This window comes from Lepidothrix coronata, unplaced genomic scaffold (assembly GCF_001604755.1).
Source record: "Lepidothrix coronata isolate B3197 unplaced genomic scaffold, Lepidothrix_coronata-1.0 Scaffold83, whole genome shotgun sequence".
Classification (NCBI taxonomy): Eukaryota; Metazoa; Chordata; class Aves; order Passeriformes; family Pipridae; genus Lepidothrix; species Lepidothrix coronata.
Genome location: NW_016690263.1, coordinates 1354050 through 1380193, shown reverse-complemented (window position 1 = coordinate 1380193; position 26144 = coordinate 1354050). Strand labels below are relative to the sequence as shown.

The window sequence follows — 26144 nt, the reverse complement described above, 5'->3', positions numbered from 1 at the left end:
TGGGCAATCATATCTGACGTTACTGTCATGGTCCAGAACTTTCCTGAAAAGGCAGCTGCCATCCTGGGCTTCTCAGCTTCTGCAGGCTTTGGCATAGGGCAAGGCAGACCTCATCTACATTCCTGACCCTAACAAGCTGTTGCTACAGACATTTTCTATTTTGTCAGTGTTTCAAGGCTACCTGGCCCTTGCTTGATGAGCAGACATGTATGCTGTTTGATCAGTTCTCTTGTACAAAGGGCTATGGAGTGTTTTCTTTCTCATATTCGGTTTTGTATCTAATCTTTTCTGTTGATTTAAAAACAAAAGCTCCTATCTTCACATCCACCAAAAAAACACTAAAAATGTGCAATGTAAGTGCCTTAACTAGTTTGATATGGTCATATATATGTGTATATATGTTAGAAGGCTCATCACAAAAATTGCTCTTCATAGTATCAAAATGTGCTTTCCTGAAGCAAATGGTTTCTTATTTTTAAAAATCCTCCAGAAAAGTTCTGGTTCATGAGGAGAAGGGTCAGGCAATAAAGAAAAAACCAATCCAGATAGCTCTTCTCTTCCTGTTTGGTGGATGAAAGGCAGGTTTCAAATATTGGACTCCTGAGTACTTTGAATCCCAGCAAGGCTGACTCAGCTTTTCATCCCTCCAAGGTCAAAAAATTCAGCTCTGTGTACTTTCCAGTGTCTGGCACTTTCAGACAAGATATTTCAAGCCAGGAATGCTCTCCGCTCTGTGGGAACTCTCAATTCTCATGGCATGTGTCAGATACAGCCTTGCCCTGGCAGACTTGGCCAAAATGCTGTCGCCTCCTGCTTCTTGTCCAGTATTCAATCCTGGTGCCAGGCAAGGAGGGACTTTCAGCTGTGGAAAGAATGTCTTCTAAGGAAGTGGAGATGGGTTGTAAACATAAGTGGAGTGTCCTCCATCCTGGGGGATAATCTTTGTGTCCTGAGGAGAGTATCAGACTCAAAGTTAAGGGTGAAAGATGAACACTGTGAATTGTAGTGATACTTCCTTATCTTTGTTAGCCCAGTGTTTTCTGGAACTGTTAAGAGCACCCAGGGCAAGCAGTCAGCTCTGTGGAGGACAAACTGTTTTGCAGGGTGAGGCAGCAGAAAGGGTCTGTGCAAGGGGAACCATCTGACCCTCAGTGCAGCAGTCAGGCTCCTGTGATCCTGAGAGCAGGCACAAAAATAACTGACCCCCAGTACTACTGGTGCCCCACATCCAGTTACTTTCTCAGAGACCCCAAGTGTGCCAAGCATTTAGCTGAAATGTGTGTTCTCTCTTTGGCAAAGAGATCTTTCAATGTCAGCGATTGCAATGAGGAAATAGATCTATAAAATAGTTTTCTCAGCCTCCATGCTACAGTGTCTTGTGGGAGCTGACACACTTAGACAGCTTTTGTTAGCATTAGGTTGTACTAAAAGAACTCCTAGTGTTTAACTGAGGAAGCACCCAACTACAATAATTCTGCTTTTAGTTCAACTGTATATCTATTACTTTTGTATATGTTTTTTATTTTTCAAGAGTTGTCCTGTACTGATTGTCTTGTAAGATCAATGTCATAGTTTCAGGATTAGGATGCAGACATGAAGTTGCTTCATGAGCTGTCAAAGATTAATATAAATTTTTTACCAGCTTCGTGTGTGGATAAAATGAAAGAGGCATGTATCTGAATACAAAAGTGTATTTGTTTTGTTTTCTTTTTTTTTTTTTCCCTGTGTAATTTTTACAGCATTTTCTCTCTGGTCTAAAAGCTCATAGCAAGACTCTACTTCAGTCTTAAAATGCATCCCACCTCCTAACCTCCATAATGCCTCCTTGCAGGCTGTGTTAGACTTGCATTTGTTGTTTTCAGCTCCTCTGAATCCTATTTTGTGTTGACTTCCTCTGTATCTTACTTGCTCCTTCCAGCTTGCTGTTCCTGAATGTTATACCTGTAATTGCTCTCTTCTATGAAGTTGTCATTCTTTTCTTAATTAATTCCCTTGGAAAAATGTTGGATTTCTTCTGGACAGTTTCTAAAATGAGGTTATGAAAAGTTAGACACAGAAAACTTGTGGGACTTCAGGGTTATTACTAAGTTTTAAAATAACAAAACAGTTCAGATATCTCTTCTGAAGCTTGGATCAAACCCTTACAGTGCGAGGGGTTGTATGAATACCTGAGTCTTTCCTGACTAGATTGCAGTAATTTTCAGCTTATAATGAGGTGAGAAACTGTTTTCCTCACTTCTGCTAAATATTCCCTCATAAGAGATCAGTAACATACTAAAGTTTCTTGGAAAATCCCTGGCAGACCTGGGAGAAAAAGCTATTTTTCCTATTGCTTGCATAGAACTTAAAAAAAAAATAAACATAATATTTTATCTGCCTGTCTTTGTATTTTCCTCTTTGTGCTTCTGGGTTTGTTTTCTTGGGTTGGTTGTTTTTTGTTGTTGGTGGTTGTATTGGATAAAGCTGAGCCCTTAGCAGAAGTCTATGAACTTTCAAGAGATTTAAGGCAAAAAATGGTTGTTATCTGCTGTTTGTTAGGCTGCAAATTAACACGAGAAATGGGGGAACATTCTCGTTTTTCAAAAGAGGAGTATCTGCTTGTAAAAGTGTTTTAGATAAACCTTGACTGTATTGATTAAATGAAATAAGAAGCTACACCTTTATATGCTTTGTTGGCACTAGAAAGGAAAATGTTCTGTGCACTTCTTAGTTTAAAAAACGCTCCCCACACAACAAAAAAACCACATTTGTTTTAAAGCAGCATTTCCTTTATTGACTGGATAAGTGCTTCTACTTTGTTTGAAAGATTGCTATGACAGAATACTCTCTGCCAAGACAGTCAATCTAGCAAAACACATTTGCAAAATAGATAAAAAAAATTAAGAGAACAATATACCTGAATACTGAAATATTACGCTCATTAGGTAGGAAATTAGAAAGCAAGGACAGATGTCTGCTTTACACTGTGAAGTACAACCTTAGCTGCTTGCAGCTGAGCCCACTGAGAAATATTGTTGAACAGTTGACCTGTATTGACTTTTTTCCCTTACAATAAAATAAAAAAAAATTAAAAAAAATAAGATTTCGACAGGTATTTATTTGAGAGAGACTTATAGAACTTGTACAATGAATACAAATCAAAAAGAGCCTGATATTGTCAAGTCTGAGGGCTGTGTGAGATTGTTTTTAAGCTGATATTGGAGACAAGTCTTAAAGAAACTCAAAACAGTAGTTAGCAATGACATAACTAATGAAAGACTTTTTCTCAACATTAAGTTTTTGTCATGGAAAACTGCACTTTAGAACTGAGAGCTATTGATGGAATAACTATGGTCTATTGAGAATGTTTTCAAATAAGGACACCTTTCAAAGCTGTTGCATGTAGCTACTCCAGGCTACTTACAATTTTCAAGTGTGTTAGATCATGTTTAGAAACAGCTTTTCCTGCTGAAGAGGCTAATTCCCTGGCCAAGGCACTTCTGTACTAGCTAGTATGTATCCATCTTGTACTTCAAGCTGCACTGCTAGTCTCCTAAAACATACCATATTTTCTTAGAATAATAAATCAGATTTTGATTGCTAAAAAAACCTCCACTCGAAACCCATAGCTTCGGCTAGAAAAGGCTGCTGTCAGATTTCAGCACGTCATATCTGTTGCTAAGGCAATGACACAGCAGATTGTAAGTTGCCATTTTAAGGGTCAGCTATTAAAATACGCAGGGTATATTCTATAGATCCTTAATTTGCCTTCTAATATTGTTTCTTCTCAAAATTTCATCCTAGTATTTTACTAGGTCACTAACAGTAGCACCCCTGTTTAGTTTTTTGATGTCATTAGGCACAGATAACCTTTGAAAATAATTAGGGGATTTTGGGTTTTCTTGTATCTGAAGAAGGTGAAGTCCAAATATACTCTGGACGTGTTATAGGAACAGAGAGTGTATCAGCAATAATGGTGATTACTCTTTCAGGAAAAAAAACATGTTAACCCTCCAACTGCTTGGCACCTGCTTGCAATGCACTAGATTTTAAAAATAAACCTTTAAATAAATGGAGAAACTTGATTTTGTATTTCTGTGAATTACTCTAAAAAGTCTTAATTATTCTTTTTGTTCAACTTTGTTATGCCATTTTGAATTAGACTAGAAGTTCAGTATCATTTGCAGGTCCCACCTATGTGATCCCTTTTCTTTATTATAACTTATAAAGTCACTTTAGTCAAGAGAGATAAATCCCCCTCAGATCTCTGTTGTTCCCTCTTCTCATTAGGCAACACAGACAAATGTTTGTCAGCATCTTGAGATCCTGAATGGTGAGTTATGTAGAACACTAGTACTAAATTAATATTTATTTGAGTAAAGATCTAAGGTGTTCTCCCTCCTGTGCTTGTCATGAAAATGTACTGAAACTAGTATGAGGACTTCCTGGGTTTAAATTTTAGTCTAAGATGATAGAGTAAGAGCTGGTCAGAAAAGTTATAAGCTACGAGAAAGGTAGCCTTGAGCAGCAGCCTGTGATACTTGAATCAAGGAGACCTGGAAACTCTTTCTGGCTCTGATAGTAAATATACCCCTTGCACATTGTCTCTGTACCTGCGCCCCTTGCTCATCACCTGTGGAATGGACATAATGATATTGATTCCCTTTGTAAAGTGCTCTGTGTCTGTGCTAGGTGACACCAATTTAACTTTACCCACGCACATATATATACAGGCAAGACAGTAGCAGATGCCGGAGAGAATGGTGCATGGGAACACTGATAAATAAAAGACACGTGAGTGCTGGAAAATACAATGTTAAGATCTAAAGGAATGAAACAAGCTTTGGGGATTTCTGTCCTCAGATAAAGGATTGCACAGTAGAACACTTACCAAATGTATGACAAGCTCAGTGGTTTCGGCAGCACAAAATTACATCTATAAGTAGTGTATGCTGAACTTTTGAGCCCGCTAATTGAAAATATCAGCTGTATTCTACAATTAGGTTTGAAAAGACCAGTCAAATATCTCTACTGTCTGAGTGTAAGTGATTTCCATGTAGACAGAGAGGCAGCAACACCTGGTCTGTAAAGCTTGAGGCATTATGTGCATGCCATTCTGCTTAAAGAGATGTTACTAATTTTTATGAAAGAAGGGGGACCTGCTGTGCTTTTGCATGATCTTCAAGGGCTCCTTTTCAAAATTAAAGATTGATAAGAATTATTCTACAAGATGCTGTCTTCTCAGTTTTTGCTGACTCATAAAACCACCGATTGTTGATCTTCATGAAACTTTTTTGCCTGGATTTTGTTCAGAGAGCAAACAACCCCAAACAGATAATGACTGATGGATATGCATTAAAATGAGATGTAAGATACACAGGACTAACATCTGTTCTGAATTAGGCAGTCCCCTGGGTTGTGGAGATATTGCTCTGTCCAGTCTAATAAATTTTTATTTTCAGGAACCAGAATAGCTGTGTCAAAGTGAGCTAAGGATGTATATTTCCAATTAATGTGCCAATAGCTCAGGGAAGAGGAGCATGGCAAAAAGGGCACTTTATGGGTTATGAAAAGTAAAAGTAGCCCCAAATTACCCTTTATTGTTTTCTGACTTCCAATATAATTTAGAATCCACTTCAGTTTAGTCTTCCTTAGACTTATATACTGGCATGTAGCTTTGATTCCTATATTCATCCTTTGAATTGTTAAAATTAAATCTGGGCATGTATTTAATATGTAAATAAAACAAGCTAGTCTGCTAAACTCAGCACCTAAAATTAGCGTTAGACATATTTGAATTCCAAAAGCATATTTTCTTGAACTTTATTGAATGGCTTAGAAATTGAATTTTGTGTTTCTCGGTGTTCCTACTGGCTTTTAATTGTTGATGGATTCTTTTAATCTGAGTAGTACCTCATGGTTTTAACTAATCCTTAATAAATTCAGACAATGGACAGCCATTACTTAAGCAAATATATGAAGATAAAATAAGGTTCTGAGAAACATCCTTTTACTTGTCAGGTGCTTTCACTGGTATGGGAGAACCATAGGGAAGGCGTTATAGAGAACCTCAGCAAACCTTCAGCCTGTGAAATGATATTTCCCTCAGCTACATCTGACCTGAAAATTATATGATCTTAAAGTGAAATTTGATACAATTTGGAGCTAGGAAAAATGCCAGTTTGGCAGGGCTCATAATTTTTTTTTTTATAGCAATATTTTCCTAGACTGGAGGCGGCCTCGGGGATTATAATTAGCCTGTCTTGGGCTGATTAGTGTCGGGTACTTGAAGATCCTTGATCAGCAAAATAACACATCTTGACAGCCCACTGGAAGAAAGTCCAACATTTTTCTTCTCCCTGCAGGCAGCTAAGAAAAAGAATTGTTTTGGTAGATTAAATCCCTTTGTTAGGAAAAATGATGGTTGCACTGAATAGTTAGAGGTGGTTATATCCTGGGCCAGGATGCACAGTGCTTTATTCCAGCCTTTCAAAGCATTTTACTGAAAGTGAGGAAAATGCAGTCTGTGCCGTAAGACTGTTTAAGTCCTCCTCATCTTATCGATGGTTCATAGCTGCTAGCTGGGCCATAAGCAGAAGTTAGCTTTCTTATTCTTCTAAGATGCCTTCTAAGATATCGCAGAATCAAAGCTAGATTCAAATGGAATGAAACAGACAACATGACAAAACCCAGAATTCTGTGCAGTGATCTGTTAGAAGGCTGATAAATATGTAAATATAGGGCAGATTACCAGCCATTTGATAAAAAAATTATGAATCAATTGGCAACTCTGTTGTACTGAGAGCTGAAAAAGTCCGGTAATGTTATCAATCACACAGTATTACACTTTTTGGGTACTAATGCAATGCAAATAATATATTTTTTTAACGTGAGGAAAAACATTGTTATTTAAGATTAAAGAGATTATAGGAGTAGATGCATAAGGCGGGAATGGAGACTGATATCTAAGCATTCACTTGACTCATCAAGTGTGTTCACTAGGGACGTTGACTCCAAGTAACAAATCTAGAACATACTGAAACACAGCAGAGAAAATTTGATTAAAAATTAACTCCCCCCTCAAACAAAATCTAAGCTTCTGAGAGTGAGGTTTTTTTTATTTTTAAATGAGAATTAGGAGCTAAAAAGGCATAATGGTACTTTAATGGCTCCCAGTAAGATAATTCCTGCAGCAGTGATGAGGAGGAAGACTGTCAGAGTTCCCTTGAGAGCAGTGCAGAGGCTGAGAGCAGCAGGGTCTGCAGCACAGCTGCAGTGAGTGGATGGTCTACTTAATACCTGGGATGATATTGCATGCTGAAAATTATATTTTGGACCTGCTCCAAAATGTCAGCATGAGGTTATTCTTGAAGCTACCTTAGCATTTATTCCCTCTCACAATCCTTTCTCTGCAGGCGTGCCACTGAATCTTGCCTCAGGGGGTGCTTAGTTCTTGGTGCAGGTCTAATTTTGCCCCTGCTGACTTCTCATGTTTCACTTCTAATGGAAATATATCTGTAGGTCTTATTCAAAGCTTACTGGAGACATTAACAAGCTTCAGGCCCAGTATCTTCTCATATGGTGCGGTGGTTTGTTGTTGTTTGTTTTTTGTTTTGTTTTGTTTTCCTGGTTCTGTGATTTCCCCAAGGAAAGTGTCATGAAATTGAATGAAGCAAAGCAGAATTCTTGGAAGAAGAAAAACTATTTGAAATGTATGTGCCTCATTTGAGATTGAAAGGTTTGAAAAAGGGCTGTATGACTGTAAAGATTTGGAATTAATCTTGGTCCTCAATTTCCTGCCAAAAAATGAAAATGTTATTGGTTTTGTCTGTGAAATTCTGGTTGCTATTATAGTATTGTGAAGTGCTAAATTATTTTTTTGTGCGTTGGAAAGCTGATTAAGATCTGAGTACCAGTAATATCATGCAGGTGGGTTTTAAATTGATTTTTCAAGAAGCTAACATAAATATTTGGCCTTCTTGAGAGATGATAAAAAAAATCTTACCACATTTTATCCTGACTTCAATTTTTGAAATGCAGCTTTAAAAGGGTAAAGAAGCAAAAATCTTCAGGAATGCATCAAGAGTTTTAAAGATGTGTTGCTTTATTTTCTAAAAGACCAAGTAAGGTATCCATGGCTTGAAAGTATGACTGAAAAAATCATTGATTTTTATGTGGAGTGGGGTAGACTGGTTAATAATGTCTTAGCATTTTGATGTTTTTGTTTTGCTCTTATTTGAAATATTAAAAAAATCCCAATACTGAATCTGAGAATAAAAGGTCCTTGTTGTACAGGAAACGAAGTCTCATACAGTGATTTTTTTTAACTAAAGCATGGTGACAAACTTAAACTATGAATTTACAGGTATTATTTATGATAGCCTTAGGGAAGGAAGTCCTATTTAATGAGAAACATAAATAAAAGTGATAAAGTAGACAGGCAGTAAGAACATTAAGGTCAAGATCCACAACTCCATCTGCTGATGTAATTCAACTTAATTTTGAAGAAATCAACAGTAGTTACAGTAGATGCCAGTTGATTTTGTAGATCCTAGAAACAAATAAGCCAAGCACAGTACTATGATGTGTTTTGGTATTAGTGTTATACTTCTATGGTTATTTATATTAACATTGTCAGAAAGAGAGTGTGAAATCACACGCAGATGCGAAAAAAAGACCTCAAGTATCTCCTCCCCACCCTGAAAAGCCTACTGTGCTACTATATATCTGAGAGCAGACCTGCAAATGTACGTACCAGGAATGTGGCAGGTATGTGAGATAGTGTTAGAGATTTGTGACATAACCTCCTACATGACCTATAACAAAACTGTAACGGCCCTATTAGGTACTCCTTGCATTGTTTATTGGCAGGTCCAGTTTTATTTTGCTTGTTTTTTAAGAAGGGATTCTTGTTGCTAGAAATATATGGGGAGTGCTAAACAAGAGAGTCAACAGTATCCCTTTAGGATGCTCAGGCAGAGAGCGGAGGGATTTGTGAGGAAGAAAAGAATGTGTCCAGGGTGTGTTTGTGGTGTCATGGCTTCCTGCTGCACAAGGAGGTGCAGAGAGGCAGCCTGGAACAGCCTGACTAGTGGGAGTCAGATCTGGATAAACACTTAGAGAAGGGGCACAGAGAAGGAAGAAAGAGTTTTGGCCAGAGCTACCCCAAGCAGAAGAGGGGAAAAATTGGGTTGCCATAGGCTGAGTGAGTTTGCTCTGGGTTATAAGAAGCTGAGGGAGAATAAGGTAATAGCTGATACAAGCAGGCCAGAACTGCCACTTAAAGACTCCCCGGGCCCCTTCTCCTATTCAGCTCCTGTCAAAATAACATTGCGAACTCCTCTGTGGCCATCTAATGGGTATGACTATTTCTAGTCATATTTGGAATAAGGTTAAAAAGTTTAAAGTATAATATGCAAAAAAATATATCTACTGGCTTTATTCTGTATGGTTACAACATGCAGAAAATGAATCAATTTAATAACAATAGCAATTTAATAACATAATAATAAATTTAACTTCGGCTAAGCAAGCTCATTTTTTAAATCCTTGGAGACTCTGCCGGATGTTTTAATAGGTCTTTTGTGATATGGATACTTCCTCAGTTTAAAAACTGGACTAAATAGGTTCCTTTTGCATAACTTAGGAAGGAGCCTTCATACGGTAATGATTTTAGGTCACTGCTAAGCTAGACCAGATGTGGGTGAATGGCTTAACAGTGAAATGCTGCATATCCCATTGCAAAGCTTTTTAGGCCTATATCATTACCCTCTTGGCAATAAGCTCGCAGTTAATAAGTTAATAAGTTCTTAATACATAGTTATATGTCAAAAGAGGCAATAATAGTTCCATCACAGTTTTTGATGATATTGGGAACCTCTGAAGCCAGTCATTGACAAAATAAATTGATGGAGTCGTCTGTAATTAGGAATAACTTAATTTGTGTATCATTGCCGCCCAGAAAGATATTGTCTCCCTGTGTGTTTTGGGAGTTAGCAGAAAACCACACTGAAAACATAAACTAAACCTATCTTCTGGGTGAAAAGAAGGAAATGTTGTGATGTAACAAGCTGCTAAATAAGGAATGAACTTTCTGAAATAACAGCTGTAGTCTTTTAAAGATGAACAGTTTTTGTTTAAAAAGAAGACATTATTGATTTGCAGAGATTCAAAAAAGTTATCTTTCTCTTGTCTGAAGTATCAAAAATAACAAAAAATAATTTATCAACCTTTCTTCTTGTTGATATTTAATAATATAGAATAGAATAGTTCAGTTGGAAGGGACCTACAATGATCATCTTGTCCAATTGCCTGAGTGCTTCAGGGCTGAACAGAAGTTAAAGCATATTGTTAAGGCACTGTCCAAATGTCTCTTAAACACTGACAGGCTTGAGCCATCAACCACCAACAGCTAAGAAGGCTGTTCCAGTGTTTGATCACCCTCTTGGTAACTAAATGCTTCTTAATGTTCAGTCTGAACCTCCCCAGCACAACTTTGAACCATTTCCCTGCATCCTGTCACTGGATACCAGGGAGAAGAGGTCAGTACCTCCCTCTCTGCTTCCCCTCCTCAGGAAGCTCCAGAGAGAACTGAGATCTCATGTCTCAGCCTCATTTTCTCCAAACTAGACAAGCTCAAAGTCCTCAGCTGCTCTTCACAGAACACGCCTTTCAGTCCTTTCCCAACTTTGGTGCTCTTCTCTGGATGCATTCAAAGACCTTCACATCCTTCCTACACTGTGGCACATACAGCTGCACACAGCACTTGCGTGAAGCTTTAATAACACTGAATACAGCCAGGTAATCAGCTCCTTTGGCTGGCTAGTGATGTTTGATGCAGCCCAGGATGCAGTTTGCCCTCGAGGCTGCCCTGGCACATGCTGCTGCCTCACACTGAGCCTACTGCTGACCAGCATCCCCAGGGCCCCTTCTGCAGGGCTGCTCTCCAGCCACTCCTCTCTCCATTTATACTTATGCTCAGTTTTATCCAGATTTATATGATAATATAATATAAATGTAGCTGTGAAATGGTTAAAATGATTGGGTGCACAAGATCAAAGAGTGTTGAAAACTTGGCTGTGTTTGGTGATAGTCCTATATTCGTAATTCACTTGTAGTTGTCCTTTTTGTTTAGACAGGTGTTTTGCAGTCAGAAGTGTTACATGAAGCTTTTGACAATGACGGATCTTCCACTAACCATTGTGGAGGTGCTCAGTCAATTAACTAATGAAGCCTTACTGCATCTGTTTTCCCTGCCAGTAATTTTGTCTCTATGTCAATGCTTTATAAAACATAATTTAAATAAACAGAAATTACAATTAAAATCCACGTTCCTGTAGAACATTTATATTTTTTAATTAATTAGTTGTATCAGTGTATCTATGTCATTAAACAATAGATCTGTCCTGTATTTGCTTCAACATCAGTCCACATAGAAAAATCTTCCTTAAGATATGTGCTGTGACTTGAAATGAAGAATTCTGTGTGTGTAAAGAAAGCTGACTTTACATTTAATATTGCAAAGAATAGGCTGCTTGCCTCTGCAAAACAACAAAAAATACAAATAGTTGTGTTACTTTCTGAAAATATCCTTATAGCATGGAGCTCAATTTAATCCATGCTGACTGCATCCTTTATTCTTTGTTTCCCTGAACTATCAGATCACAATATGGAATTATGATCTGTTTAATAAATCCAAGCATAGTCAAAGTCTATGTCTTTAAAATAGCACTGGAGGGCTTAAATTAAAATTCTGGTATAAATTATATTTTCTCTGTGTGAAACTAAATGAGAGCCACAATTTCACATTTTTTTATGACAGAAGCACATAAGTTAGGCATACATTTTTTGGCAAATTTTATAGGCAAGATAAATAGGCAAGTGATTTTCTTTTCTCTTGGAAATAATTTTCTTCAAGGGTTTGAAGACTGCTCATGGTTTTAAAAGTATCTAAGAGGACATGAATTGACCTGGCACCATAAGTCACAAGCAGAACTATCCATAGACTGGAGTGAGACCCAGGATAATTTTTTTCAATACAATTACATGGGCCAGAATTTAATGTTCCTTATGTCTCTGAAGGTTAAAAAAATTCTGACTGAAAAAGCCACTTTGGATCCCCTTATTTAGATTTTTCTATGATGAGATTTTTGCAGCTTGTTCATTAAGAGATATGTACCATAATTAAATTATCTCAGTGCATTATACAGAATTTCATTTTTTTTTCTTTTTTGGTAGTGAGAGATGGGAGTGATTCATGAATCCTTCTTTGTTTTTCTTGAAATTGATGAAAACAGATATTTCCATTACATTTTCTTGCCTTGATGAATTTATTTTTTATATTTTTAAAGATATTTACATTCTCACTCTCACACACAGACACACATATATATATATGGGAGATATGTACAAATGATTGTATTGTAAAACACCATAAAATTATTGATTAAAGTAATAGGAAAATGAAAAAAAGCATAATTTATCTTATTGTAGAGCTTTTCCTTGTTTCAAAATTTGAGAACCTTTTAGAAACTTTCTAAAATGTATATGGAATTATTCTAAAACTTAATCTACTTTAAGAAATGTAGGTAGAAAGCTAATATGACATTTTGGTGCTGTTTTTTGAACAGCCTTGTTCCCCACTATGCTGACTTGCAGATAAAAATTTACAAGTAAATTTTAAAGAATAAGGGAGAAGAATTTACAATTCAAGGGATGTATTCTGATGTTGATGGGAGAAATTTCTTATCAGTGATGAAATTTCTAAAAAATTGAGACAAGTCAGAAATGAATGGTTTAAGATATATTAACAACCTAAAAGCATCAAAAAACTGTAACACTGGCCATGTATTTACAAGCCCTTTCACGTGTTTTCTAATATTTCACAGAAAAGAATTTCCCTAATCACATTAATTAGATTTGTCTGTGGTTCTAGAATTATAAAGTTTTCAGATAAAACACTTTCAGATATAAAAACAAATGAAATTGTAATAGTAAAAATAAAGGTAATAAAGCTGGTACCCATTCCAGTATCTTTCATTGACAGTTTCATAAAGAAAAAGGTACTATATGTAATAACAAAATTAAAAGCTAAGTGAGAAATTGAAATGCAGCTAAAAATAGATAGGTTTGACGACTGCAGCTTTAACATATAGGAAAAAATATTGGTCTTTTTGAGTTATTTGGTCTTCTCAAGCTATTCAGACTTCTCAGAAGGAAAAAGAAACATTCCTGTGGCAAACATGCAAATTAGCCTAAGTGCTTGTTTGGGCCTCAAAACAATTTGTGATGTGAATTCTTGGGAAGTTTTGTTCTACTTTGCTCTGCATTTTGAAATTCTGAAGTACTCTGAGAACACAGTCTTGTGGCATTTCTGACCTGACCCAAATGAAAAATCAAATACTAGAAAACACTGTTACACTTTTGGTATCTGCTGTCTATTGCCTCTGTAAGATTCACTACCATCATAACTTTCTTAAACCAGTGAAGCTTACCTTAGGAATTACCTTAGGAAACATTGTGCTGGTTACCAAGCATGAGAAAGTGTTTCTATATTTATGCATTCTTGAGGCTTAAATGAGACACTGGTGTTTACTAAACTTCAAGTCTGCTAAAATCCAGGTAAAAGACATAACTTCTGAATGACTGATGTTAACTTGGAGCTATATGCTTTATTTTTATTTTCCCAACTCTTACCTTTCATCCAACAGTGCTCTTGGTTAAATTCCATGAGTTAGGAAGTGATGGGTGCTGCTCAATGAATGAATGAATGAACACAGGAACAAAATAGAATGAAATGTCTGGAAAGAAATGCATTGAATAACTGAGTTAGCAGCCTAAATCTATGAGTCATCTAGTGCTGGATAACTTTCACTACTGTTAGTGGGACTGTTACAAGCTTAGGAGCATTGCTTTTTATGGAGGTTTTATAAAGGGTGAAATACTTTAGGGAATTTGGAGCGCTGGATCAGCAGGAGGGGACCTTTAAGAGTTTGTTTCTAAGTTGTAGAAATGCCTAGCTGGATTCCTTCCAAACTAATATGATGGCAACTCTGAACAGGCCCATATTTAAGCTTTGGCTTATTGTAGCTTGAAAGACCTGTATTGGTCTAAAAATATACTGTGTGTTTTAGCATATTTTTAAAAGATGCATGAGTGACTATCAGGGTATGAACAAGTTACAATAATGCTCCACAGTTCCAAAAAACTGTAATGAATATATTAAATCTCTTTTATCATGGGACAAGAGTCCCAGGACAATCTGCTGCTCACAATTCTATAATGAAAAGTGAGCTATAAAAACCCTGAGACAACAATAATTGGCCTTGATAGCTTTGCATCATATAGTGCATTGACGCAGAGAACTCAGGACACTAATATAGAATGGCCACGTTAGTGGATTACCCTACTTGAGGCAATAAATATATTTATCAACTGGACTTATTACTAATGGAATATGGATACTTTTGGAGTAATCTAATTCACAAGCTTGAAAAGCCCCTCACTGCATCCTGCTGTGTGGTAGGCATGATCAACAGTGTTCACTTCACAATTAGCCTCACGTAGTGTGCACAAGCAACTAAAATAATGATGAAAGAAATCTTGAAAACTGACTAGTAACTTCAGGTGAATATTCGCTATGGAAGAATTTACATTCTCATAGCATCACTGATAGCCGATTTATATGAAACCCTAACGTACTCATATGTAGGTATGCATGTACGTGTTAACGAGTTCTGGTATACTAAAAAGCTTTCTGTTATTTCAAAAACTTTGCATGATGAATCATTTCATCCTAATTTCAAGTCTTTCCATCTTCTCATAGAAGAGTGATGTTGCTTCACTACCTTAAGTTTGGTCACTGGCAGATGGGAAATGGGTCAAACCCTCTCAGAAACCATATGTTTGTTCCCAGTGGGGAGCTGAAGGAAGAAAGGATTGATTTAATCCTTATTACTGCCAGAGCAGCCGTGTGGAAGGTGGATTTCTCTTAGGACCTTAAAAATTAGTTCTAATTAAGGTAGAAAGTGAATTGGAAATAGAACACAATAGAGAACTGTGTACATGCATTTCTATTTCATCATGATGGGTCCTTTCTGCTGCTTGCCTGTTTGCTGTCCAGCAGCTGCTTCAGCGTTTCCCTGGATTGCTGTCTCCTCAGCTGTTATCAGCACTGCCTTTCCTCTCCCTCTCCTTACTGAGATAATGGGCAGTGTAGTCTGCTGCAACCTCCTGCAGCACCGGCTCAGCTGCAGACCGGCCTTGGCTGTTGTGCTAGTCTAGAAGCTGGTTTGACTTGTTGGCTGTTCTCCTTGTAGCTCCTGCAGCAGCTTGCCTCTAACCTGTTCTCATTTCTTAAAGGCTTCTTGTTGCCTTTGCCGACACATGCTCACTCCTGTGGACATGCCTTGTTTGGACTGGGGCAGTTTTGTGAAAAGCAGTGTAACAATACTTTGTTATTCTGTCTGTAGGCAGAAGAGAATTTTTCCTCTTGATATTACTGAGCCCAAAGAGGAAATGCAAGCTCTTTATTTATTTGAGGTATCAAGTCTCTGCTCTGAAACTGCTCTAAGTAGTTTAACCATAGAATAAGATAAGAAGTGATAAACAGAAATTAGGAACAATTAATCCAGCGACAGGGCGAGGACTTTGAGGTAGCTGTAAAGGATCTTAGCATCAATTGCACTATAATGTGGCTAAAATATCCCATTCTGCAAGGTCCAGACTAAAAGAGGAAAGAGGTTTTTCAGGCATTTCTTTTGAAGTATTCTGTATTTTCTGGTGACTTACAGAGAGTTTAAGCTCTAAGAAGTCTTGTGAGTAACAAAAACATAAAGGAACTGCAGGTGATTCTTTCTGTCATGTCCTGTAAACATTCAGTAGTTTTTCAGATCTGCAATCCTGAGAAGATTTGAAAATTCTTGTTTTGAATCATGGCATAGATGATAGTGGCCTTTATACATTGGCTTTTTCTTAAATTTCCTGTGTTCTTGTTGATGTCAGCAATTGCACATAGTGAAAGCATATTTAGACATGTATGCCTGATTTGTACATTCTGCTCTGCTTGTTTTAGTTGTTGTACATGGTGCTGCCAAACAGAATCGTCTGCTGTTTCCATGCTTACTTTTTCTCTCGGTCTCTCTTGAATATCTGAGAGGCAAGAGCGGAAAACCATTCTTCAGGGTTTTATTTCAACAGCAAAATAAGATTATAACAGAAGCAAGATATTCTTTACATTATAATTTAACTTCTACCTTTGCTAGTGTAATTAATGCCTTCTGATTTTTCTCTCTGTTCCTGTATTCTTAAAAAATTCTGAGCCATAAATCTGTCAGCAGAGTGGATGTGGGCACCAACCCCACATCTTTGCCTTCACTTGTTCTTGGAGCTGCTATCTCTTCACTACCTCATCTTTCTCATCTACATGTAAACAGTGAGAAAGGATAAGGGTCAAACTCCTCTTAGTAAATCCTAGTTGTATTCCTTTGAATTTATAAGCCATAGTTTTCCTTTTGCATTCTGTATGTAGAAATATGTCTGAATAGCCCAGGGTGTAAAAATCAAGCCAGTGTAAGCTATTTCTAGTAAAGGACGGTAGATAGAGGAAACAGGACAATGTAGCTGAGCTGGAGAGAAGCCTCAACGAATACACCGGAGGGTTGTCAACTCCTATGCTTACATCCTCAGAGCCGAATCATTAACCTCTACTGAAGCAGACTGAGGTCAAATCTCTCTTTTAGATTTGTGTTGGTTACAGTTTTCTAGGGCTGGGATCTGAGAGTTTTTGTTGGCTAGCAGATAAGTTAGGGAGGAGACTTGTGAAAATCATAATTCACTTGGAGTGATAATTTATTTTATGGGTACTAGACATGTTCTTTATCTCAATCTTTATTTATTTCACTCTTACTGTTTCACTGCTTTTATAGGAACAGTGGTGTAGACCAGCCATTAGCACTTTAATCTCTGAGATACTTATGTACAACTTGCACTAGTCTAGGAACCAAAGTGGTGAAAATGCTGACAGCATACAAATATTTCTAGTGCTGTTTTATAGCTACATGTACCATGATGGCAATCCAGGATGCTTTTTCTGTGCTTAAAATATGCTGTAATTCCATAATGTTCAAACTGTAGGCTGGATGCCACCCAGAGCAATAATCTCCGACTCATCAAAAGAGCCAAGTGCTGAGAAATTACTGAAGGTGAAGTGCATGCTAACTTTGATTTGCAGCGAGACCTGTGAGATAGAGTTGAGAAGCAAGTTTATGTGAATATCATGATAGGATTGGAAGGCTTAAAAGGTTATCACCATTAAGACATTAGTGTAATTCACCACTATACTGGGAGAAGTATCCAGAAGCATTCTGGTGACAGGAATGTGATGCATGTTCTTCACTGTATATTTAGCTAGGAATAAGGTACAGTTAGAACCACGGCTCAGCTAGGAACAAGGTACAACATATTTCTCTTGCATCTCTGAACACACAGACTTGAAGCAGCTTTGCAATTGGAGCGAATCAGTGTAACTCTATTAACCTAACTGGGTCTGATATCAACCTCAAGGGGCTTACGCGCTTTGCTTTGGGATTCTTCCTTTTCTCCCAAGTCTTCCTTCCTTCTCCTGCTCCCCTCCCCACCCGCCCCAATATTTAACCTGGCAGGTTTGCAGAATTTGGTACAATGGCTATTTAACTTTCCTTCATCCAGTGGCTATTTTGTGACTGTGAAGAGTAGGAATAAGCAGGTCACAGCAAAATACTTAGGATGTAGAAACTATCAGAGCTATGTAAACTGTGCTCATTTAAGCAAAAATACAATCTATCTACTAGAAAAGTTAAGATAGTGTCCTGTATGAGACCTATTTTCTTGTGCCTGGATGGTCACATAAATATATAAATGCATTTATATTTCTATGCAGGTGAATTTTTTAAAAATATATATATATATGAGTATAGAGTGGTGTGTAAGACCTTGATAAATGTTTAACATTTGACATGAAGTTTTACAGATGGGTAAATGCCTCAGGCTGTGTTTTCTTTGGATTTCTTTTGGGAGAGTGAGACAGCACTTTCGAAAGTATGAGAGAAAATATAGATTTGCTAGTAATAATAACAGAAAATAAGCAAACAAACCATGAGAATTTCTTTAAGGTGCTTTGGTATCTTTAAAAGCATACTGTAAAAGAAGAACTTACTATCGGCAGGAGGCTTATCCTCATGTCTTGCATGTTTTTTTTGCTTCAACAGTCAGTCAGGCAATATTGTCCTGAAAAAATACACTTAATGTGAGTGAAATTTAAAGTTGTTTGCAATTTGCCATGTGTTGCATGTTGAAATTTCTAAGGGTAATTCTTGTATTCAGCATAAAAATGAGAACAGAAACATAGTTTCCCTCCAGTTTATTGATGATTTCTTTGCAGTTTTGCAAGCACTGAAGAGGTAAAAGGGATTTAGAGGTTCACAAAAAATATAAGATTTCCCATATCACAAAATAGTGTTCTAGCTTCAGACTGCATACTTTGTGACAGAACGTTCTATTCTCAAAAAATGTGTTTTTACTTTTCAAGTATTTAATAGGTTAAACATTATTTGCTAATTGTAGAGTAAAACCCCTTTTAGGACTAGATTGCTTCATTTAAGGTGCTTTCATGCACCTTAAATAGAAAATACAGCCCAAATTAGTTTTACATGCTGTATTTCATTGTCTACCTCCAACAAATTTCCAAAATTCAGACCCATAAAATATTAGTTAAGCATGACATCTGCAGATATTCTGTACACTCCTGTGTAGCATGAGCACTTTAGTTTCCTTGCCCATGATCTCATGCAAAAAAAATGGTAGTTAATTTTGTTAATCATACTTACAGTATTGGTCGGATTTTTTCCAATTATGCTGTGCCTAAGAGAAGGCATTGGAACCTGTTCCCTTCCTTGAACTACTGAAGTGTATCAGAGAACTCCTTTGCCTACCAACTGTTATGTACCTAATTAACATTACAATGTGGTGTTGTAGTTCCAGTATGCCTTACAGAAATGTTTCACCAAAGACCCCAAATCAGTACATTAGTCAGTCGTGATTGTTTGGTTACTGCTTTTAATGATGCTTATAGAAGGAGTCATCCTTAGTATTTCTTTTAGTCTGTGGCTTCATTTGACTTTGATTGCTGCAAGCTACTTTAACATCAGTTATAAAAATAAGATGCAACTGCATCAAAGCATGATTTATTCATGCCTGAGTGAAGCCAAACATTGCCCATTTGGGGGGTTGTTTTTTTTCTTTGGTAGGTTTACCATGTGTTATTTATGGCATATCATCCTCTCCCATTTGATAGGAGTCCAGTTCAAAGGAAGACAGCTGAGTCTTGAGAGATCACGTGTATTTGAGAGCATGGGGTGCCCAAAAATTACCAGCTATGCAAAGTCTTGTATGTTTTCTCCTAAAGATTTATTGCAAACATAGACCAGTGTGATGCTGGCTTTCTGTGCATTTGAATTCACTTGTCAAAAGTTTTGTCAAAACTGTGTTAGTCTGCTGTTAATCTAAACAAACAGATTTGTGCATTTACTTGGAAGGAAACAATTTGGCATCTTTTAATGTGTTCTATATGAAAAAACATTAAGTTAAATAAGCAAAATATTTGCACAGATGTCTCTCTTTTCCTTTCTTTGTGATGTACCCCATCTCTCTTATCACTTCTATAATTTTGTCACACAACAGCAAGAATCTCTGCAGAGTCCTCCATTCTGATGCACTGTGATCTCATGCTCAGCCTGTATCTGTTTCTTTCATTAATTTGGAAAAAAAAAAAGGAAATATAATATATATATGTGTAAATATATGTATATATGTATATTTTTAAGAGAGCATTCCTAAATGCAGCAATACGAGAAACACAAAAATTTGTAACTGGTCTTCACAGCTGGGTCACAGGACTGAGGACCACCACCACATGTTATTACTTCTGAGACTTGTACTTGAAGGAAACAAGTTGCAGCTGTTTCCGCACAGATCCCTCCAAACCTCTGCTTGCAGGCAGGCTGTGCCTGAGTTAGTGAGGGTCATGGTACAGCAGTTAAAGTACTCTTCTGTGTGTTTGGGATCTCTCTTCTTTCTCCCTGCAAAATCCTGATCTATCCCAAACAGGAGGTCCTATAGTTCTCTATCTGCAGCTCAAGATCACTGACAGCTGGCTTTTATCCTTACTGTAGAGGAGTTTTCTGCACCATGCCTGGCCCTGTGTCTAGGCTGCCTGCTATTACTATTTCCTTTACAGATTTTCTACAAGAAGTATAATCCTTGCTTCCATTGTGCTCTAGCCCGTGAAAGTAGCTCGAATATACTTACTATCAAAGGACAGCAGTTTACTTTACACCAGGGTTTTACCTGATGGTTACAGGTAGGTTACAGGTGAAGATACAGGGAAATCCAGAGATATAGCAAGCCAGGCTGTTGTTGCATTTTCTTATTTTTAGATGTAAAGGAGCTATATTATTTTGTCTTGAGCCTCCTAGATACGTCAGTGCCTGTGACTAACTGCTTCAAGCTTTTAAAATTGTTTTTTTTTCTTTTTTTTCCATGTTTCTATTTATGGGGCCACTATAATTCTATTCAAAAAGAAAGATATTTTTCTTCTACTGAAAAACATCTTATATGGTACACTGCTTGTTTCTGTTTAGCCTTTTAGCTATTGTATTGTTAGTGGCATCTATGAAAAAAGAAGGAGCATACATAAAAAAAAATCAGAAAAAATATTAGCAGACAGTCTATACTCGTGGATATTCCTCTTGTACACAAAAAGCCAGCGATTTTAAAACAAACCACTTCCCAGTCAGATACATATAGTTACAGTAGTTCTACAGGATTAACAAGTAGTTAAGCAAGAAACCCTATCTGAGTAGAGATTACAAAACAGAACCTTTTAGGGCATCAGAGAACAGCCCAAAGAGGGCAGTGCCTCAGTTCCAGAAGGTTGTTGTGACTTGTACAGGTCCCCAGATACTGTCTGGGTTACCTGTTCTGGGCAATGAAGATGCCTTCCACTGTAAGGACCTGGAAAAATGCCAAGATACCTAAAGTAACTTTTTAGGTTTTGGCCCTCCCGAGCTATGAATTCTTGTGTTTGTCTTGAGGACAGATGGCAGATTGCTTCACTTTACCATACAGCTACATGAAGGCAAACAGAAACCAGTTCTGGATGCTATTATTGTATTTGTTCAGATGTACCTAAAATGGCATCCTTGGAGTGTTAGCTTACCTCACGTGGTACTTCTATTACTTTTTGATCTTTTAAAAAAGTAACCATCCTTCCCCCCACACTTGCATAAATCTTGCACAAGTAACTTTTGTAGATGTAGGTGCATGTTAAATATGAAGAGCAGAAGTAAAAGATCACAAACACCAAACAGTTTCTTACCAGACCTGTTGTACTATGGATTTTTTTCTGTGAACAACTGGGAAAAAAATCTAGGCCTAACTGCTTGAAAACAAGCTGACAAGTGTCAGTGAAATTTTTTAAAGGAGTAAGATGTTCTTTGGAAGTCATATATCTGGAGAGAGAGGCTACAGCTGCAGCTTTGGAAAAGGTGTTGTATCAGGATTTTTATTTTTCCTTGCTGTGGACCAATAAATGTTCTTTCCTTAAGATCTTGTGAAATGTGCAATTGTTGCCTTAGCAGCATGCTCATAATTAGGTTTGTCATCTGATCATATGAAGTTCCTCAGTCATATTCACACCTGTCATGAGTTATTAAAAGAGGCTTCTCACTTGTGTCCTTCTCTGCCTGTGTTTAAAATGTATTCCTTCATTTTACCAGTTTCACAGGAAATCCTAAGCTTTTGGGTTTTTTGTCCCCATACAAAGCATGGTAAACAGTGTAGAAAAATAAATTATTGCTTTAGTCCACACTTACAACCTGAAAGTATAAACTATAAAGTTTCTTAGCATCAGATTCTAGCTTTGGAGCATTTGATTAAATAATAATGGCTGACTCTGGCCTTAAAAAAAAGGGTTTAAATATGCATTTTTCACCCTCAAAGTTTCCCATTTTGTGCAAGGCTTGAGCTTGCTGCTCAAGGCATGTAGAGTTGTGGCAGACATTCGCATGGTTGAGCATAAGATCAGGTGTGTTTTGGAAAAGACAAAGTGTATCTGCTTTTTGAAAAGGTTAATAGCAAAACCATGCAGCATTTTACAGCATTATCAGTAGCAAGGAAAGGAGCAGGACAGTATTGCTCAAGTTCAGTATGTAACCTTGAAGGACTTCCTATAATGGCCAGTCTTCGCGAGCGAAGATTTGGGAAAGGTCATTAACCCTTCGAGCCTGCGCAGTGGATTTTTTAGGTGAGACACAGCGTGCGCTGAACTGAGCCCACCCTTTAATCCTGAGGTTCATCTGCCGGGGCCGAGCAAGCTTGGACAGTGGCAGTGAGGTCCCCAGAACGTAGGTTTGTTTAGAGTGACCTTCTCTTAGATGGATTGCCTTACAGGGCTGACGAGCTCCATCTGCCCGGGGGGCTGGGAATCGAACCCGGGTCGCAGCAGTGAGAGTCCTGCACCCTAACCACTAGACCACCAGAGGCCCCGAAGGACTTCCTACCCTGTAGAATTAATAATGTCAAATTAAAATCCAGGTATATGGAGGAATAAAATGTATTTGATGTAGTCCAGCATATAGGACAAGGACATTTTTAAACTAAAAACCCCAACCCTCCAAAACAAAACCAGCACGACATAAAGCTTTAACTTAAACATGACCTCACATTCCTTTCCCTAGCTCAGATACCTGTCTCCTCAGAGACTCATGGCTTTGCATTTAGCCAATAATTTTTTCAGCCTCAGAATAAGACTTTACACCATGTATAGACAGTCAGTGTGGAGAAATAGTTGCAGTCATCTTACAGGAAAATGTCCTAAACTTGAAGTGGACTAAAAAATTTCATGATGCAGTCTAGTCCTTCCTCTTTAAGATATCAGTTTTACCTTGGGAATGAGATACAGATCTTCAGTATTCTATATGAGTTGTTCAAACCTTTAGCTGGGGAGCAGTTCTTGTGCATTGTATAGCTCACTGTGCATTTGATTATTGCAGCCAGATGAAACAAGTGTTCAGATTGCAAGCCTACAAACTTAGAGGATAAGCTATCTCTTGGGAAGTTGGAGATCTGGCTTCAAATGCCACCTTCTCTATGGGCATTTAAGTCTGTCTCACTTCCCAAGAAAGCAACTTTAATCAAGTTCTCCAACTCAAGCTTTGATTAAAATAGCCCTCAGCTCAGTCTCTGAAAGTGTCATATTTTGACCACATCCACTGGAGCAGATGCTTATGGAGGACATTTGGGAATTTATGCATTCGGTTGAGGTCTTAGAATGAGATGACCAGTGAGTATTGTACAGGTTTAGGTGGCTGTATACATGCTCCAGAACAGGACTGTAGCTGCCTCAGAGATGTTACTGGATGCTAAGAATTTCAGACTCCTCTAGGGCTGGGTTAGTTTTGATGGTGCAAATTAGCAGCTAGGTGTCAGAATTTGACCTCTAAATAAACATCCACCTCTGAACTCATGTATGCAAAATACTTTGCTCTGAATCTCATGAACTTCCAAGGGATTTGAAATAGTTTTGGATGATGTTAATGATTGAGTAGCCTTCCTATAATTTGGCAGTCTCAGGCAATCTACAAGCTACTCATCAAAATGCTATTACAGCCAGTAGCAGGTATGATAATCTCATTTTATTGACCCATTGATGCATCGTTTTTTGTCTATGTAGGTGATAGCTAACCACCACTTTTTATTGCCTGGGGATGCAAACTGTTGTAAGGACATAGTATTTATAACATGCTATCAGTATTAAAGTAGGATTGTGTTGATATTCCATCTAGTACTGCAGTATAAAAGCTTCGAATGTAATAACTTCTCTAACTTACTGATGCCTCTGTATTTTGTTTTTGCTTCTGCACTTTACACCCAATGCATTCATGAATGAGCATTTAAATACGCAGTGGCAGGTTGATCCTGGGCATTTTACTGTAGAGCATAGATGGCATAATTTGGACTGGATAAGAGTTTTGTGAAATGCAGTGTAACAATACAAATTTCCCCCCTTATTACTTCTGTGTCCTAGAGGAAATGCTGGAACAAGCTTTCCAGCAGGTGAGCAGCCAGCTGTTCACTGGCTCCACCACCTGTGCTCACCTACCCTCTTACGAGGACCTTTGACATGGGGACACAGATTTTGTCACTTATACAAGCAAGTGTTGGCATGGTTGTCAAGATCCCCTAAGGCACGAAAGATCAGTTCTCAAGATTGTGAAGTAGGTATGTATGCAGCCATCTGTGTCACTGGCAAATGATAGGACACATGTATGCACAGCCAGGTATGTGGCAGGAGTGCCTGGAGGAGAGTGTGGCTCACTTCCCTCTGGAGGGTGAGCAGCTCTGCTATGAACAACTACTGACAATATAAGATGAAAAACTTATGAGCTTGGAATGCAAAATACAACAGGACTACTTATACCTGCTGTGAACATTTAGCCATTGACAGCTCTGTATCTCATATTATACAAACAAAAGCTGCAGTAATGGCAGCTGATATAAATTCTTACTGTTTAGTCATGCCAATGTTCTCTTGCTTGGCGTCACCTGGGATCTTCTAGATATTGTGTGTACTTTTTCCCCAAGACACAGTCACGTTTTTTTCAAGGCTATGAGTCATGCTTAGCTATTCTATTACTCTGAAGCTTAGCAGAAAAGATCCTATGTGCAGTTCACGGAGTGCATAAGCAAGGTTATAAATCCCTCATTCTGAAAAGGGTTAGACTGAGTCTATAATATATGGGATGGTTGTGGTTTGACAACAATCACATGGTGTGTCATAACAGTTTTACAGGAACTGCAGGCAGACTTGTTGTTCCTAGAACCATATTTATATAAACAATTCTGCAGCTCTTCAAAGATGGAGCAGTTCTGTGAGTCAGTGAATTTTCAATTGCTTACATGTCAAATGAAAAAAACACCTAGCAGAATGAAACCTTGAGTAATACAGACTGTAACTATATAAAAGATTGTTGTCATCACAGAATATATTGCAATGTCTTTGAAAAAGTTATGAATGTAAGTACAGAATGTTCAGATTCTGCTTGGGTCTGTTATGAATTAAACATAATCATTCCATGAAATAGGTAAAAAGAAGTGAAAGAAGAGGTCTATTTTCCTCCTCCTATGAGGCTGTGTTTGCACGGGTTGTAATATACAGATTAACTATTCCTGACTATGCACTTTTGGAAGCAGAGCTATTCTCTGCCATTTATAATAAACACCTCTTTTTGAAATTTATTTTCAGTGTCAGAAACTTCTATTACCGGTAGACTGAATCAAACCAACATGATGTATTGAGTAATACAAACTAAAGAAAGCCACCCAGAATAGGCATGCTGCTTTATCAGTCATGTTACTTCAGTTCTACTTCAGGAAACACTTATTTAAAGACTGTCCTGAAGATGATACTTTCATTGTCTATTTTCAAAAGTTCTGGAAAAACTTAGTGTTTGGAAGTTTATTGGACTAGTTTATATAATGGATTCAAGGAAAATTCTTAATCCAAATTTTTTTTTTATAATTTTCTAGCTGTAGAAATATAGAAAGATAAGGGAAAGAAAAAAATACCCCTCCCAAAATACTAAGAATTATGTGTTTAACATAAAACTACTTTAATTTCAGTCTGTTTTTTCTTCAAAATCCTTTGAAATGAAATTTTCTTTTTACCACAATAGAAAATTTATCAGAAATGCTAGCAGGTGGTAAAATTCATTATTTACAAAACAGCATGTGTTTACTAATGAATCTCTTCATTTGGTGGGTGGTTAGGGGTTTTAACAGTGAAATAGTGTTATATATTCAGAGCAATAATGACAGTAAACCAAGAGTTCTCTAGAGCATGAACAGAAGGAGTCAGATCCTTGTTTTCCTGGTAGTTCAGCATTCTTTACTATAGTATTGTGAAATGTAGTATGGCCTAAGGGTCTGAATTCTGACTGCAGAAATCCTCATTTATGTTCCAGAAATCTTTCTGATGTTTTAATTTCCTTAATAGTCTCTAGGTTTTAAAATTGTTAGATTTTTGCATATGTTTGGGCCAAATTACCTCATTTGGTTAACTGTTATCTTCC

General features: G+C 37.4%; 1 protein-coding gene across 13 annotated transcripts in view; it reads left to right on the top strand.

Annotated features, from left to right (window-relative positions):
- AKAP6 (A-kinase anchoring protein 6) overlaps positions 1 to 26144 on the top strand; it is a 272060-nt gene that overhangs the window by 3440 nt on the left and 242476 nt on the right. For 6 of the 13 annotated variants that reach the window (XM_017820447.1, XM_017820444.1, XM_017820456.1 and 3 more), the window contains one exon: positions 4270 to 4312. The exons of 6 other annotated variants lie outside the window; for them this stretch is intronic. The gene's annotated coding sequence lies outside the window, so the exon portion shown is untranslated. Of the gene's footprint in view, positions 1 to 4269; positions 4313 to 9284; positions 9339 to 26144 lie in introns of those variants that run through there. One more of the 13 variants, XM_017820454.1, reaches the window with a different exon arrangement.